The sequence below is a fragment of the Cricetulus griseus genome (genome assembly GCF_003668045.3).
Source record: "Cricetulus griseus strain 17A/GY chromosome 1 unlocalized genomic scaffold, alternate assembly CriGri-PICRH-1.0 chr1_1, whole genome shotgun sequence".
Classification (NCBI taxonomy): domain Eukaryota; kingdom Metazoa; phylum Chordata; class Mammalia; order Rodentia; family Cricetidae; genus Cricetulus; species Cricetulus griseus.
In genome coordinates this window covers 115,711,357-115,727,436 of record NW_023276807.1, presented here as the reverse complement: position 1 = coordinate 115,727,436, position 16,080 = coordinate 115,711,357, and positions in this window count along the sequence as shown.

The following is a 16,080-nucleotide window of genomic DNA, read 5'->3' as shown; positions in this document are numbered from 1 at the left end:
AGTTTGTGTTGTTGTTAAACTCCAAATTTAATTCATAATCATATCATAGGACACAGGGGGTGATTCCAAATTTTCTGTATCTATTGAGATTTGCTTTGTGATGACTGAGTAAGTGGCCAGTTTTGGAGAAGGTTCCATGAGGTGCTGAAAAGAAGATATATGTATTTTTATGTTTGGTGATATGTACTGTAGGTATCTATTAGGTCCATTTGAGTCATTACATCTGTTCATTCTCTTATTTCTTTGTTTAGTTTCTGTATTGATGAGCTGTCCATTGGTGAGAGTATGTTATTGAATTCCCCCACTATTAATGTGTGGGTTTTGAGATGTTATTGAAGCTTTAATAGTATTTCCTTTACCAATATGGGTGCCCTTGCATTTGGGGCATAGATGTTCAGAATTGAGACATAATTTTGGTGTATTTGTCCTTTGATGGATACAAACTGTCCTTTGTCTCTTTTGATTGGTTTTTGTGTGAAGTCTATTTGTTAGATATTATAGCATTTTTTGACTGATGAATCTATTTCCTCTATCACATCTTCAATGCCTGAGATTCCCTCTTCCATCTCTTATATATTTTATTGGTGATGCTTGCATCTGTAGTGCCTGTTCACTTACCCAGATTTTCTATTTCCAGAAGTCTCTCAATTTTCAGTTTCTTTATTGCTTCTATTTCCATTTTCAAGTCTTGAAGAGTTTTATTTCTTTCTGTCAACTGTTTTTTTTCTTGATATTTTTGAAATTTTTATGAGGTTTTTTAATTTCCTCCAATTTTTGGTGGTCTTTTCTTCAATTTTGTTAAGGAAATTTTTCCATTTCAACTTTAAATATAATCAAAGTTATATTTTAGGACATTTTCTTGTGATTCAGTTGTGTTTGAATATTCAGGTCTTTCTGTTATAGGGTAGCTGAGTTCTGGTGGTGACATATTATCATTTCTGTTATTGTGTTCTTATGTCGGCATTTAAGCATCTGGATTTGGGGTGATTATAGGTCTAGGTGTTGGATCCTATGTTTATATATGATGAATGTGTGTTTTGTTCCTTGGTTTCTTTTTCCTCTCTGGTATACTGGTTTAAGTGCCCAAGGGTTTTGGTGATTTTTAATCATCAAAGTCTAGTGGGATATCTCTGCTGGGGTTTTGGAGGCCTTGTGTTTCTGACCCCTTGATCTAGTCTGGCCTCTGGGAAAGCTGGAGTGTCCTTGGGTCTCTAGATCAGACCTGATCTCCAGTAAATCTTAAGTCTTCTGGGGTAGCTAGACAAGCTTGGAACCCATAGAGCTTCTGTGACTGTTCTTCAAACTGATATGGACTGTGTCTAGGCCTATGGAGTCTTTTCAGTTCTTGGGAAGGGCTGGACAAGAGGAGGAGGATGAGATGTGAGTGGTTGGGTGGCACTGTGGTAATTAAGAGGAGCAGAATCCCATAGGTGATGGCATTCCAGCTGGCAGGCAGGTCACTTACCTACTCACAGACTAGTGAGTAACACACCAGAGCAGTAGGATTCCTTCAGAGTTTTGGGTAAGAGCCCAGCATTATTGCTGGGGCTGAGATGGGAGAGGTTCAGCCATAGGAGAGGAGAATTACTCACATGTCCTGGCTTTTGTGGTCAGTGCCTCAGTGACAGAAGTGCTCCGTGATTGGCAGGAGGGCACAGTAGCAGCAGGAACAGGCATGAGTTAGGAAGGCATGGGCCTGGGGTAGAGTTCAGGTGACAAACTCCAGGGAATGGTGCAGTTCCACTGGCAGGTAGGTCACTCACATATTCTGGATGGTATGGTCTGGGCCTCACTAGCAAAAGTTCAGTGGGGTTGGTGACAGGTTCCAGCAGCAAGGCTGGGAACTAGTTGGGGCAGTGTGGACCTGGGGAAGGGTCACAATAGACACAGGATGAATATATCATCTTTGTCAGGTAGGTCACTCACCTATTCTGGCTTATGTCAACATGACTACTTCTTAACTGCCCTTCAAATATACACTGAATGAAATGGAAAAACAGAATTGACATACGTTGTCCACAATTTGACGAATTCTGTAACTATTGTGTAATAGAGTTTTTAATTTTTCCATTTGGTAAATGAATATTATTTCAATAGAGATATATTTTGTGACTAAATATGTTATCATTTTTCACATATGATAAAGTTTGAGAATATTTAATATTGTGTTAAAAACCACTCCCTACTGTTTGCCATCTCATGTTTGTCTCATCATTATACAGAGTCTTTACAGATAACAAGAAAGATAAATGGAAACTATAAGTCCTGCCATTTCTTAATGTTTTTTGGATGAGGTTCTTCCCAGAAAAATGCTCTCCTGAAAACTTCAAATTCAAACTGGCATTCTCAGACAGCAACAATTTTGACCTGAATGTGTGAGTACATAAGTGTATAATTTAATGTACATATTCTCATATATAAAGTACCCAATCTATGGTAAAAATGAACCAAAAAGAGGACAGGTGTCCCATGTGCAATCATAGTAACCCTTCCAGCATAGGGATTTTCATGCTCTGTGATTTGTGAAGATGTGTTTTTTAGGTACCATGCCCTCCAGACTGATAATGATCTGAGAAATGTCATCAAGTTATTACATGCTCTGCTCCTCTGTAACTGTTCTTTACAACTTTGCACAATGCTTATCTTGCTGATATCAGTGCTGATGAAAGCATAAAAGATAAACTATATAAAATAGAGATTCTCATTTTATAAATGCTTTTATATACTTTTATTGTCAAGCCATAAAAAAGACGTTATTGGACTTCAAAACAATGACAGAGAGAAAAGTTATTGATCAATATTTTGTTACATATATAAAAAATATCTCTGTAGATACTTTATATACAATAACTCACCAGGTATTTATCATAACCAGCAGTGGGTATTACTTTATATTCTTTTTGTTTGCAAATAACAAAAACTCAACTTATTAGAAACTCACAGACCTAAGACTTAATAGTTAATAAATAATTTCTGGATTCAATGTTCTTACAACAGTTTGTTAGCTATACAGTTGTTCACGGAATTGTCCTGATTTGTAATAATTTGGCCTTGTGGCTATAACTCTTCTGACAAAATTTCTTACTTTAATTATGGCAGTGCTTTTGTAAACAAAAATTTTATCACTTAATGAACTTAATCACAATAGCATGGTACCATTCATACAGAAATAGTGAGTCATTATTTGCCAGTATACTGCAAGAACAGGATACAACACAATGCATATGTGATATATGTCTACCTGTACTAAAAACATTTCAGAATATCATTTAACTATTATACATTCTTTTGCTCTAAAGAGAGGAGTGAAAGGTTGGAGAATAAATTTGACAGAATCCAAAACATTTAGGGAATATGGAAGCTATTGTCACGTTCCTTTCAGTGGAGGATTATAAACTAAACACCTCAAAATGCACTTCCATTTCTAAAAATTTTTGTGGCATTGGATCTTTTTTTATAAAGCACAAGAGATACACCATGTTTTCCTCCATTTTTAAAAATCCTTTTTCTGTGATTGTTCTCTATCTCCTTCCCATTGGTGGCACCTTAACATGACAAACATGATCAACATTCATGCTTTGCTAGCATTGTTTCAGAATTCAATATATCTTTTCTCCATCACTACATGAAAGTCTTTATTTCATCCTCCATCATGACAGTTTTAAGTCATTAATACAAAGACTGGTTATAACATCCAATCTACTTATCCTCTATTGCCAAACCTCTATAGTATTAAATAGTATATATTATTTGTTACTTAAAAGTTTATTATAATATTTATCTCCCTTTTAGCTAAAATTGAACTTACCGAATTTCAGAAACTTACCGACACCTCAGAGTTTCTTTCAAAATATCCACAGAGTTGTATATAAAGAGATATGCCACCTACTATAATCACATAAGATTTTACTAATAAAGTTAATAATACAAGTGTGAAATAATACAGATATTTACTGTTGATGTTTGGGTACTCTACACATATCATTCTTAATATACAACTGGTATTTGTTTATTTTTAATTTGCAAATGAAAATAATATGTACTTGTGGATGTCATGTTGCTTTGAATGATATACTACCTTTTCTTTCCTTGTAGTCTTCATAGACAAAGATTTATTGTCATTCTGCTATGACTATTTCTGTATGTAAACATCTGAATCCAGGCTGCTTATGCCTAGGTAGTAGCTAAGCTGTTTTTCTGTTTAATGTTCAAAGACGATGTTGCTATGTTTGAAGTCCAGTATATTAAATACGATATACATTGCCTCCTTATGTTCTGTGACAAGTTTTACTGAATATAACTTACTGAAATACTATATGTTCCTATGTCTGCCAGTTTTACTTCAAATTTATCTCAAGAAAATATTTTCCTATCAAAAGTTATACACCAAATATCCTGATCCTGTTTACTTTTATTTCAGTTATATCAATATGTCTTCTAATCTGTCCATCCTTGTTTTATTTCCTGTTGTTGTGATTAGAAAGAAAAGCTAAGAAAAATGGAAAGGATAAAGGGGTTTATTCAGCTAATAATTGTAGGTCCCAGTCATTCAATGTAGAGAAGTCAGGTGGCAGGGAATTGAAAAAGCTGGACACAGTCACACTCCAAAGAGAATAGATACAAGCATGCTTAATGTTCAACTAGCTTTTTCTTCTCTTATATAGTCCAGGGTGCAAACCAGATGCTACCACAGTGGACTGGGACTTCCCAACCTCAATTAATGTAATCAAAACAAGCACTCCCAGACATATCCACAGGCTACTCTATAACCTAGATAGCCCCTCATTGAGATTTTTTCCAATGTAATTCTAAATTATGTTAGGTTGAAGATTAAAATTAATCATCACATGTCTAACCGAATTAACCTTATTTATTTTCCTTACTTTATTTCTGATAATGTCAAGACTATTCTTTTGATTTGCAGAGTTTGCAGTTTAATTTTCCTGTGGAATTTATTTTGGTTCTTGTCAATTCCAGTTTAATCATCAATTTAGCAACGATGCTATTTTATTCTGATTTCCAATACATCTTTTCATCTTTAATATCAGTTTCTCACCATGGCTTTGGTTGTTAGATTATCTTACTGACTCAAAGAATTCAGCTTGTTGATATCATACCATAATTATATTGGTTGTATAACATAACATAAAACTTTTCTTGTGACTTTGCCATTTTTCAGTTTTTATTTGTCTGCCTTTCAGATGCTAAATGGTTACTATTCCTTCAAAATTTCTCAGTTTAAGTCTCCATGCTTGCTTAACTATTTGGCTTTTGTAATCTTTCAGTCTTTCTACTTCCTGAGCAGGCATTTTTTAGAAAAGACAGCTTTTCTAGTCTTTGTTATACTGAGGTTGAGTTTTAAATATTTACTCATCCCTTGCTTATTCAGTGCTGCAGTGGTTTTCTCTGTTTGTTTGCTTCGGTTTTGGTGTTTTTTTTTTTTTTTTTTTTTTTTTTTTTTTTTTTTTTTTTTTAAACATAGGAGACATTTAAAGTTTAGATGTGTATGTTTCTGTTCTCTCCCCAACTTGAAGGCCTTTGAAAAGCCAAAATCAAGGCATGTAATCAATGTCTTCATGCTATAAGTTATTTATTATTTTATGTGATTTTTAAAAAAACATTTTTGTTAAAGACTTTAATCAGCTTGTGTAGAAATTTAATCCTGAGTTCATTCACTTAGAAATGACACTTGGGGGAACATTATGCTTTTCTGAACTATGTAGTCCACCATGGAGTCCTTGGAAAGTGTGGGAAACTACAAGAACAGAGAGCTCTGAGCACACACCATTCCTTGCTCTCACCCTAGTGGGGAAGACAAAGGAGAGCTGGCCAACTGACCAACACTACAATGACCAGGGCCCAGAACCAGGGTTATGGGTTAGCCCATTCCAATATCCTCCCCTTGTATGATCTGCTGGAGCACATGAAGGGCTGGCTCCCAAGACCCAAAGCTACATGATCTTCACAACACAGGGTAATATCAGGATATCAAAGAGGCGTTTAAGTGAGGGATCATTATCAATAGTGCAGTAGATGCTATAGGTCTCAAATCAGAGCAATGACTCTGGAGTGAACATTTGCAAGTAAAGACAGGGACAAAATAGTTTACTGCTAATCACTATGTCATACTACAGCTTCAATGAAAATTTTTCCTTTTATCTCTCTCTCTTAATTTTGTTTTTTGGTGTTGATGGGAGATTTAAAGAGCAGAAGGAGGGTACAAATCGATGGGAAATGAATGGGGTCGAGACACGTGATGTGAAAGATACAAGGAATAAATCAAAATAAAGTAAAAAATAAAAAATTACACACCCATATTAATTGGACCCTAAGTCTAAACATCTCAATGAACTTCTGTACAGTTAGAATGGAAAATAGTTTGGGTAGTTGTTTTTAACTGAACTTCAAGTTTGTGATATCATCCAGTTCTACAACACACACACAAACACACACACACACACACACACCCAGAGAGAGAGAGAGAGAGAGAGAGAGAGAGAGAGAGAGAGAGAGAGAGAAAGAAAGAGAAAGAGAAAGAGAGAGAGAGAGAGTGGGGGAAGAGAGAGAGGGATATAACATTGGACACTATACCTTGTACTGTGTGAGATAAAGGAAACTAAGGGAAAGACTGCTATCAGCTATCACTGCCCTCTGAAAGGCCCCAATTCTAGGATTTCCAGGATGTTTATTTCTGGAAAGCCTTATTTACCATTGCTCTTCTAATATATTTTGTCCAAAGTGAACAGTTTCATATGAAGGCTGACAAAGATGCCTTACTCTTTAAGGGTGGCTCAATATTACTGGCTTAGGCTCTTTCAGAACACAGATGATTGAGATAGCTGTCTGCCTGGGGTACATCATTTTACCCCCTAAGGAGTTTACAAAAGTCAAACCTTGGGAAATGAGATCACTATATAATAGATACCCAATTTGTTTTAATAAAGATAGTAAGCACATATGAGAATGAACAGGGCTATGTAAGTAAGGATTCAACTAGAAATTGTAACTTTCCACTTGGAAGTGGAAAACAGCCATTTATTTCCACTGTTGATTAGGCATTTTTGAAGGGCAATAGATCCAAACAGTATTTTAAAGACTGGTAGGGTGTGGAGGGCAGCAGCTAATTGGAGGCCTGTGTACAATGTAAGTGATAGAGATGAGCTGTGGATATGGAAAATTCTTCAGCTGGGCTCTACTGTGACTTCTAAGGAACAAAAGAATTGCCCTGATCTTTCTAAAATAACCTGAAGGCATGGAGATATTCAGTGACACTTGGTGGCATTCACCTTTGATCTTTGGAGCTGCCCCTGGGGTTGGAGATACCTGCTCTGTCAGCTTTCATATCTCACTGGAATAATTTGAATTCCTTTCCTGTAGTTTAGAAAAGCATTTCTAGCAAGACAATCTCTTTTTAAGAGTTCAAATTCTAACAGGCTGACATTAGTAACAAGAGATTAGAGGTGTGAACTTCCTCAATATATGTTAACAAGGTGCTAAATGTGAGGGCCAATTATAGCTACCCTTAACTTCCTGTCTCCTGAAAGCCCAGTGAATGAGCATGATCAGGGTAAGGCACTCACTCTGTGGTATTTATAGGATTCTCAGCTGAAACTTATTGGATTCATGAAAGTGTGGTTGTGGATTCCTCAGGGTACTGAGGAATTTTGTAGGCTCACCATAAATACTCCAGATGCCTTCCAGAACACCTGGCAATAAATTCCAGCCCCTTCGACTTCCCCTTTCTTCTGATGCAAGGTTATTAAATATGAAATCTTACATGCTGAAATGCACATAAAACAGCCTAATTAGTAAGAAAGGGAAGTGAGAGCAGGGGCACACATGCTAAGAATAGGATCATGGAAGGGCTAAGGGGTATGGTTTGTAATGGCAAAAATAAGGGAACTCAACCCCTTCATAGACTTGATGGTATAGCAATCCCTGTTGCTGAACTCTTCCTCTTGTTCAAGCAATTTTTCAGCCTACACTGGTAGCATTAAAATGTTTAATGTTCTCTTAAAAACAAAAGAAAAACTTAATCTTTTCTATTACAACATTTTGAGATTTATAAAAGTTGGGAGGAGATAGTCCACACACTTCTCATATAGATGGCCCTTACCATGTATGTACACAAATAAAAAATAGGTTGGTACGCCTATAATAAATAAATACAGAAAAGAGAAAGTTTTGTTTGTTTTAGTGGATTGCAGAAAGTCTACATTTCTGGAGGTGAGGAAGAAGAAAGGTGACAAAGGTGGAGATAGAGCTCCAAAGATCCTAAAGATATTTTTTTCCTATGGCAATGCTAAAGATTAAAGTGACAGTAGAGTCCTACTGAATGGTGTGAAGCAAAGGAGGTGTTCATCATATGTGCCTCAGGGAAAACACTCTGGCCTGAAAGTGTGACGGAAGAGCCAGGACCAGACTACAGATAGGAAATCTCAAGATTTATTAAAGCAAGTGTAGCCAGTAGCATACAGGACATTCTAGCTTAGGGAACTGTATTTGTTCATAAATTTTAAAATGATAAAGACTTGCCCAAGAAGAAAATAAGTGCATCATTTGAGCATCTTACCATTAAAAAAATGCAGGCATGTAGATGAATCAAACAGAGTAATTTTCCAAAGTTATAGGAAATATAGAAAACACATGTATCAATTTAAAATGCAGTCAGAAGGGATGGGTACAGTTAGGTTTCAATAGTGAGGCAGAATAAGCAGAGCCTCATATCCACAGGAATGTACATCCGTTAGAGTAGGCTATTAATTTCATAGTGCTTACTTATGAAGTATGTGCTTAGCACCTAACAGGATTTTAATTTGTAGTGTTATGGACTCTCACCATATTCATTTTGTAGCTGAGGGTCCTGATGCATAAAAAGATAAAGAAGCTTGTCTACAGTCACTTAAACAAAAGAAAAAGAGAGCATCTAGAACAAAACCAGATGCAAAAGAAACAAAATTTAGAAAAAATTAAAAGAAGAGGAATATCTTATTCCAGGGTCTAATACCTCATTGGAAGAAAAGGAATCATCCCAGCCTATTCAAACACAGGGGAGGAGCAGGAGAAGTAGGTATCAAAGGAGGGATCAAGGGAGAAATTAAGGTTGGGAGGGAGGGGGGGTGGGAGAGAGGAACTGACACAGAGGCAGAATATTTTGACTCAAGCTTCAGTTAGATTAAAACAACAACAACAATAACAACAACAACAACAACAACAACAACAAATCAAGTAAGCTGTTTTCAAGTCTTGTGAGCTAAGGTCTGACTATCCCATATTGGATGTAATAGTCCACACCTAGCTGCAATCTCCTGATGAACTAGAGGCAGATTTCCACTGTTTCACTCCCATTCTTGAAGGTGGGTCTTCTTAAATGGTTTGGAACAATTATTTAACCACACACTTCCTAATGGGGAACAAAAAAATGTTAATAGTATCTTGAAAATCCCTCTCTCCCTAGCTGCCAGTGGAGCGTTTGTGAAACAGATGCCAATGACAGCTTGGAAAAGTCCAAAGGGATGGAAACAGCAATTACTATTACTTCCTCTGTCTGCAGAAGCCGGTTTTGGCGTCCCAAGCCAGCATGGTGCTTGCCAAAGGGATCAGGTGGCATGCTGAAGAGATGTCTTACTCAGAAAGCAGCACTGTAATTTTTATTCTCCTTAAGACTCCAAAATGAAAATAGACTCAGAGTATCAATTTGTAACTCCTAACGGTGAAGAGACAGGATCACAATTGTTTCAAGGAAATGTTGAGCTTAATAGTTTACCACAAACTTCATAGAGGTAGTAAAAAAAGATTCTAGCGAAAATTTCTGAAAGGTAATTTTACTCTCATATGTCTGCTCTATACCTACTCAACGCCAGCAAAACTGTGTTGATGGGATTTCCTGAGTAAAACCAGCAGTATCAGGAGTCCAGCCATCTTGTCCAGACATGCTTCTCTGTGCAACCATACATAGGCAAACTGAACTGTTTTGACTTCTGTCACCATATTCTTTGCTGATGTCTAACTAATCTTCCTTATCCAATGGCCTCTAAACTGTCTTTCCAAACCTCTATTTATAGCATACCTGTTTAAAATTTCTCTCAACTATGCCTTTCATATTTTTTCTTCAATTTTTGCCCTAAGTCTCAAGCCTGACTTGAAAGCAAACAAATGTGCTATATTAGAGGTCTGCAGTCTAGTTATCAATTTATATGTTTCATTAAGAGACCTGTAACCCTCTCAAACCTGCCTCAGCATCACCAATGTCTTTCTAATCTTGGCAAAGGGTTGAGTATATACCAGACAAAGAATCAATAGTAGAGATATAAGTTAAAAGCCAAATATTATTTTTTTTTCTTAAAAGAGTGTTTCATGGACCCTGTATTAGTCTGAGCTAGGTCCTCTGCATTTACCTTATGGTATATAGCTTAGTATTCTTGTGGGACTCTTAAAAATGGGAGTGTGTGGCAGGGGAGCAGTTTCTCTATCCCTTTTGCATCTACTGAGTTGTCTTGTCTAGGCTTGACATAAGGATTTGGACCTAGTCTTATTGTAACTTCTTAGGTAATGTTCTGTAGATAATCCTGGGAGGCCTGTTTTTTTGTTTGTTTGTTTGTTTGTTTGTTTGTTTTGTTTTTTTTGTTTTTTTGAGAAAGTGTGGATCTGGTGGAAGGGGTGGTAGAGAGAGACAATGGCAGGAAAGGAGGAAGGGAAAACTGCAGTGGTGATATCATGGATGAGAAAGAATAAAAGAAAAAAGAGACAGGGTTGTTTTTAGACAAAGAGCCACAAACTTTTAAATGTACATTTTATAGTTTGGCAGGTTGTGAACTATGTGGTCAGATATAAGATCAAATTCTGACTTTCATACTTTTTGTTGCTTCATCTGTAAAAGTTAATTAGGCTCTGTGAATGATGTACATTAGTAATATCCAGTCTGAAGAGTTAATACATGAAAATAAATAAGATAATGATGTAAGGTGTCATCCTAGGGAATAGTATAAGTTGAATTCAGCATAAGGTAGCTATTAGTTTAGTTGTTATAATTAATTATAAGAAAAGTCTCTTGCTTTATTTAAGGTACATTTTGTTCACAGAGGTCTCTGGGCACTTCCTTTCTGGTACCTTCCTGTATCAAAATAAAAATATTATATTTCATAACTGAATCTCATCTTTCTAGTTTACAATAATTTTTGATGATCACAATCCATGACTTACTTAGCATATGAATATTTGCTAGAGGCAGAACTCCATAATCTCGTTTGAATGGTGAGTTTTGTACTCAGAATAGTCAGGTGATATCATTAGGATGAGGGAAGAGTCATAATCATGGTATTCATTTATAATATATATATATATATATATATATATATATTATATATATATATATATATATCACCAGTTGCTATGACACAGCATTGTAGTGAGGAAGATCCATGGGGTTTTATTGTTAATTTTGTTGTTAACATCAATGAGTTTGCAATATATTCCAGAGTAACACAAGTGTTTCATTTATCATTACATTCAAAATATCAAGAGTGCATCATAATTAATTTATCGACCCTTTTATGACTGTATTATTTCTGTTGAAATTTTTCAAGAAAAACTGCAGATGTATTGTCATTTCAACTCTAAATACCTTACTGAGAGCATTTTTGAATGAACATTTTTAAAGTTACATAGGTGCTATGTATGCTACCAGAGGAAAAAAGTAATTATCCATTTTACCCAGCTATGATCCCTATGAACTGTAGTAAGTACCCCTCTGGCAAGTCATGCCCACTGGTACAATAATAGCATGGGTGTCATGGGAGTAAACAACCATCTTCAAATTGCTTTTAAAGCTTCATTCACAAAATAAAACCCTTACCTGGAACAGTTACCACATCCAATAACCTGTGGCTAGACAATTCATAAGTCCTTTGGGGATACTCTACTAATATTATTCACTAATGGGACATAGTATTGAGCCCACTCCTAAAGACTTCTTATTACTTTCCCAGATTAGGGCATCATTCCAACATCATCAGAACAGAGACCTTAGCTGGTCAAACTCAGCTTTAAATGGAACATCTATATCAATCCTTCTCCCATGCCTTTAGATCAATGTAGAAGAGGAGCTGGAGGTAGTTAAAGGGTGGGAGACAGCGAATGATGATAAGAGAGTGGCATTTTACAGACACAATAGAGGAGATTCATATATGAAGTCACAGTGATTGTGACAGCATGCACAAGACCTGTGAAAAGTCAACTAAAACAAAAATTCTATCATGAAACGGGATGTTATCATAAAAATCATACCTTTAGCCAAGGAGCTATAATTAATTGATAGATTCTGGGAAAGAGTATTCTTTAAGTATAGGTCTAACATGCTCCATGTTAGGGTGTGGTCATATATACAAGAGTATTCAGGAGCATTAATGTGACACAAAGAGTTTTTAAAATGAGGATACAGGGCTGGAGAGATGGCTCAGCTGTTAAAAGCTAGGCTCACAACCCAAAATGATGATACAAAATGGGATCAGTACGGAAAGAGGGTGAATACAGTAGGAGATAGAGGAAGGAAGTGAAAATACCAAACACTGAATGAATGAAATTCCCAAACAATTAGTTTAAAATATTTTAAAGGAAAATATACAGAAGGTATAAATACACTTACCACATGAGTAATTAATCAATAAGTGAACAAAAAATTGAACCTCTCAAGCACTACAGCTTATGATCAGCTTTATGGGATTTTTGTAAAAACAAAACAAAACAAAAAACTTTATAAAAAGTTACAGTGATGCACTTAACTGTAGTTAGCAACACCAACATGCTACATTAATGCAACAATCCAAATTTCATCTGTTAAATTCCATTAACATATTCTTTGACTATTGGTTTCTTACTTTCTGGGACAAAATAATATCCAGCCCTTCTTCAGTTCATTCCCCACTACTTTTGTTTTAATGTCATCACTACTTTATTGTATACATGCTTTGAACTCATCTCTAGAAAATATATGTTCTAAACGTTTCATTAATGTGGATTATTTTAGCTTAAAAGCACACACCATAAGTATTAGATCTTGTAAATATTCACACACACACACACACACACACACTCACACACACTTCCACACATGTGTCTACACATACACACCTGTTAATGAGGCTAAGATGATTACAGATTTTTACTAATAATTTTTATTACAGAGTTGAGCATCATTTTTTAATATAAGGATTTCCTCTCTTGTTATTGGCTATCAATATTAAGTGCTTTATGGAGAGATAATTATTTTTATTTTATTCAACTTCCTACATTTATTAACTAAGCATTTTTTCTACCATAAAGTATTCTTTATTATAATTTCTTCTTCTCAGTATATTAGATTTTCATTAGTTAGTACTTTAGTTTACAATGGAAACTTCATAGACTATATAATTAGATTTTAAATAAAATGACATTTTAATAATCATGATTTTTAAGAATATTCCACACAGATTAATTCATTTCAAAGGTCTCCTTAATTTCCCTTTCAACCCACCTTTATATCACAATACATTGTTCATGAGCTACTATGTGAAAATTACTGATAAACAACAAAAATTGGATTACCTGTCTTATTTTATTGTAACAAATAATAGGTAATATGACATCTAACTTAATTTTCAATGCTTTGTACAATGTTATAATGTTTAAACAGATATATAGTGTCTGAAACTATATATCCAAAAATAACAATTAACCACTGTTAAAAACATGTGGGTAATACTTGATGTATGTGTGTTACTTTTATGTCACTGTGACAAAACTACCAGACATAACAAAAAGCAGGTAAGAAATATTGTGCCCATTGTTGAATGCTAAACTTCATCTTGGCACGGGAGATGTTATGTGTCTAATCTTTTCTAGATATAGTGGGCAGACAAGGAGATACTTGTACTCAAATGCTTTTCTCCTTGCTTCTTTTTTCTGTCCAGGTTCCCAGCACATGCTTTGGTGGTAACACATCAAAGAGGATGCCTCTCTCACAGTTAATTCCCTCTTTTAACACCTCTCAGACACACCCTAAAGTGTGCCTTACCAGTCTCCTGAGTGACTGGTAAGTGGGAAATTAAGGAAACCAAATCATGTTTAAAATCAAGATTAAATATTACAATGTATATTTTCCTTGAAATAACCTAGTTAGTATACTGCATATAGAATGTTTGTATCTGTATCTTGAACTGATAGTCATATATAGTCTAATATAATATATGTAATAAAACTTACTCTTAAGGTCTAGAAGAAAGGTTCTGAGCCTAGGACCAGAGTTCAACCACAAGAACTCCCATGTCAAAGGAGAGAACTGACTCCTGAAAATTGTTCTGATACCTTAACACCTGTACCATGGTACTTGCAAATCATCCCTACTAAAAATATAAGTAAATTTTATTTTACATCTTTAAAAATACAATTTAAATAAACTCACATTTTTTATGTTACTTCCAAATGAAAGACATATAGTTAATATTACATTACATGCTGTATACCACAGTATTCATATTGATATACAGTAACAATCTCTTTTATATTATATAAATGCTCATACTACAAAAGTGACTTGCATTGATTGCAAGTTATATTTCCATTCCCGGAATAGATATTTTTATTTGTTTGTACACTGACCCACATGGTTACTTTAAATGTAAGAAGTACTATTATTTTCCCCATTACCTGGTGAGTTTGCTTAGCTTTGTAAAGCCTAGTAAATGTAAAAACACATTATAAAGTAGAGGTTATACAATTCTAGCAAAACCATAAATTGGTTTCACTGAAATTTTATGTGGAATTTAGAGAAATTAACATCTTAGTTCACCAACGTAGGAATTCAACAGTCTAGAATTACTCTCATTCTGTACTATTATAAAGTGTGTTTTCTTTGAATTCTACTATGATATTTCCACTTATAGTCATGAAATATATATAAGTGTGTGTGTGTGTGTGTGTGTGTGTGTGTGTGTGTGTGTGTGTTTGTGGTGAGTATATATACACAAACATATCTATATGAGAACACTACAGACTCTCAAGACCCTCAGAAGATAAACAGTGGCTGTTTCTTCAGTCACTGTAGTTACGAGGGTAATAAATTGTATTATTCTAAGTTACTAAATTGGTGGCACTTTGTTAACTATCTAGGTGAAAAAAGTTACATGAAGAGAAGGAATGTGCAATTTGGTGGGAAGAAGGCAGCATGAGGCAGGATGGGGAGCCACTGAGGGTGGAGATGGTGATGATTACATTGGGAACATAATTCTACCCAGAGTGTGAGTTACTCTACCATCTGAACTAACTGTCCCTGTCAGTGTCAAGGCTGAAAGAATTTCAGCTGGAGAGATTTATTTAGGGAAGTAGAAGTCTTTAAAGGAGAACAAAAAAAAAAAAAAAAAAAAAAAAAAAGGAAAGACAAAAGTGACATTAGAGAAATTTGGGTCTTTATTACCTGTAGTGCATCAAAATAGGTGAAAAAAATGAATACAACTTTTAGAAAGTTTAAAAAACCAAAAGGATAGATGAAGACCTCAACATTCCCATTAGCAAGTTATAGATCAACAAGGCAGAAAAATCCATGTGTGTTTTTGAAATCAATACTCCTACCCATATGCTTCATCTAGTTGACAGTTAAAGAACATTCCATTTAACAACAGCAGATTATATGTTCTTGTTCTTAAAAGTACAAGAGACATTCACCTTAATAAACTACACTCACATAATAAATATTTTTAAATGTTTATACATAATTCAAAATGTGTTCTCAGAGCTCAATTCATTACAGGAGAAAATAATAAGAGGAAGATACTTAAAATGTTTCTGAGCACTTAGTAATTTAGCAATGTTTTCTGGACAGAATGGGTCAAAGAATTCCCTGAAATTAATACATTTTAAAATTGAATAGAATTTAGGGTAAAACATAAAACTATATGCAATGTAGTGACAATGAATGACTATAAATAAATTAATGTATGTAGTTCAATGTATGAGAAAAAGTAACAATCTAAATTAATATGCTAAATCCACATATTGACTGTGTTAACAAGGGTACACATAATTTAAAGAATATAATTTAAATCT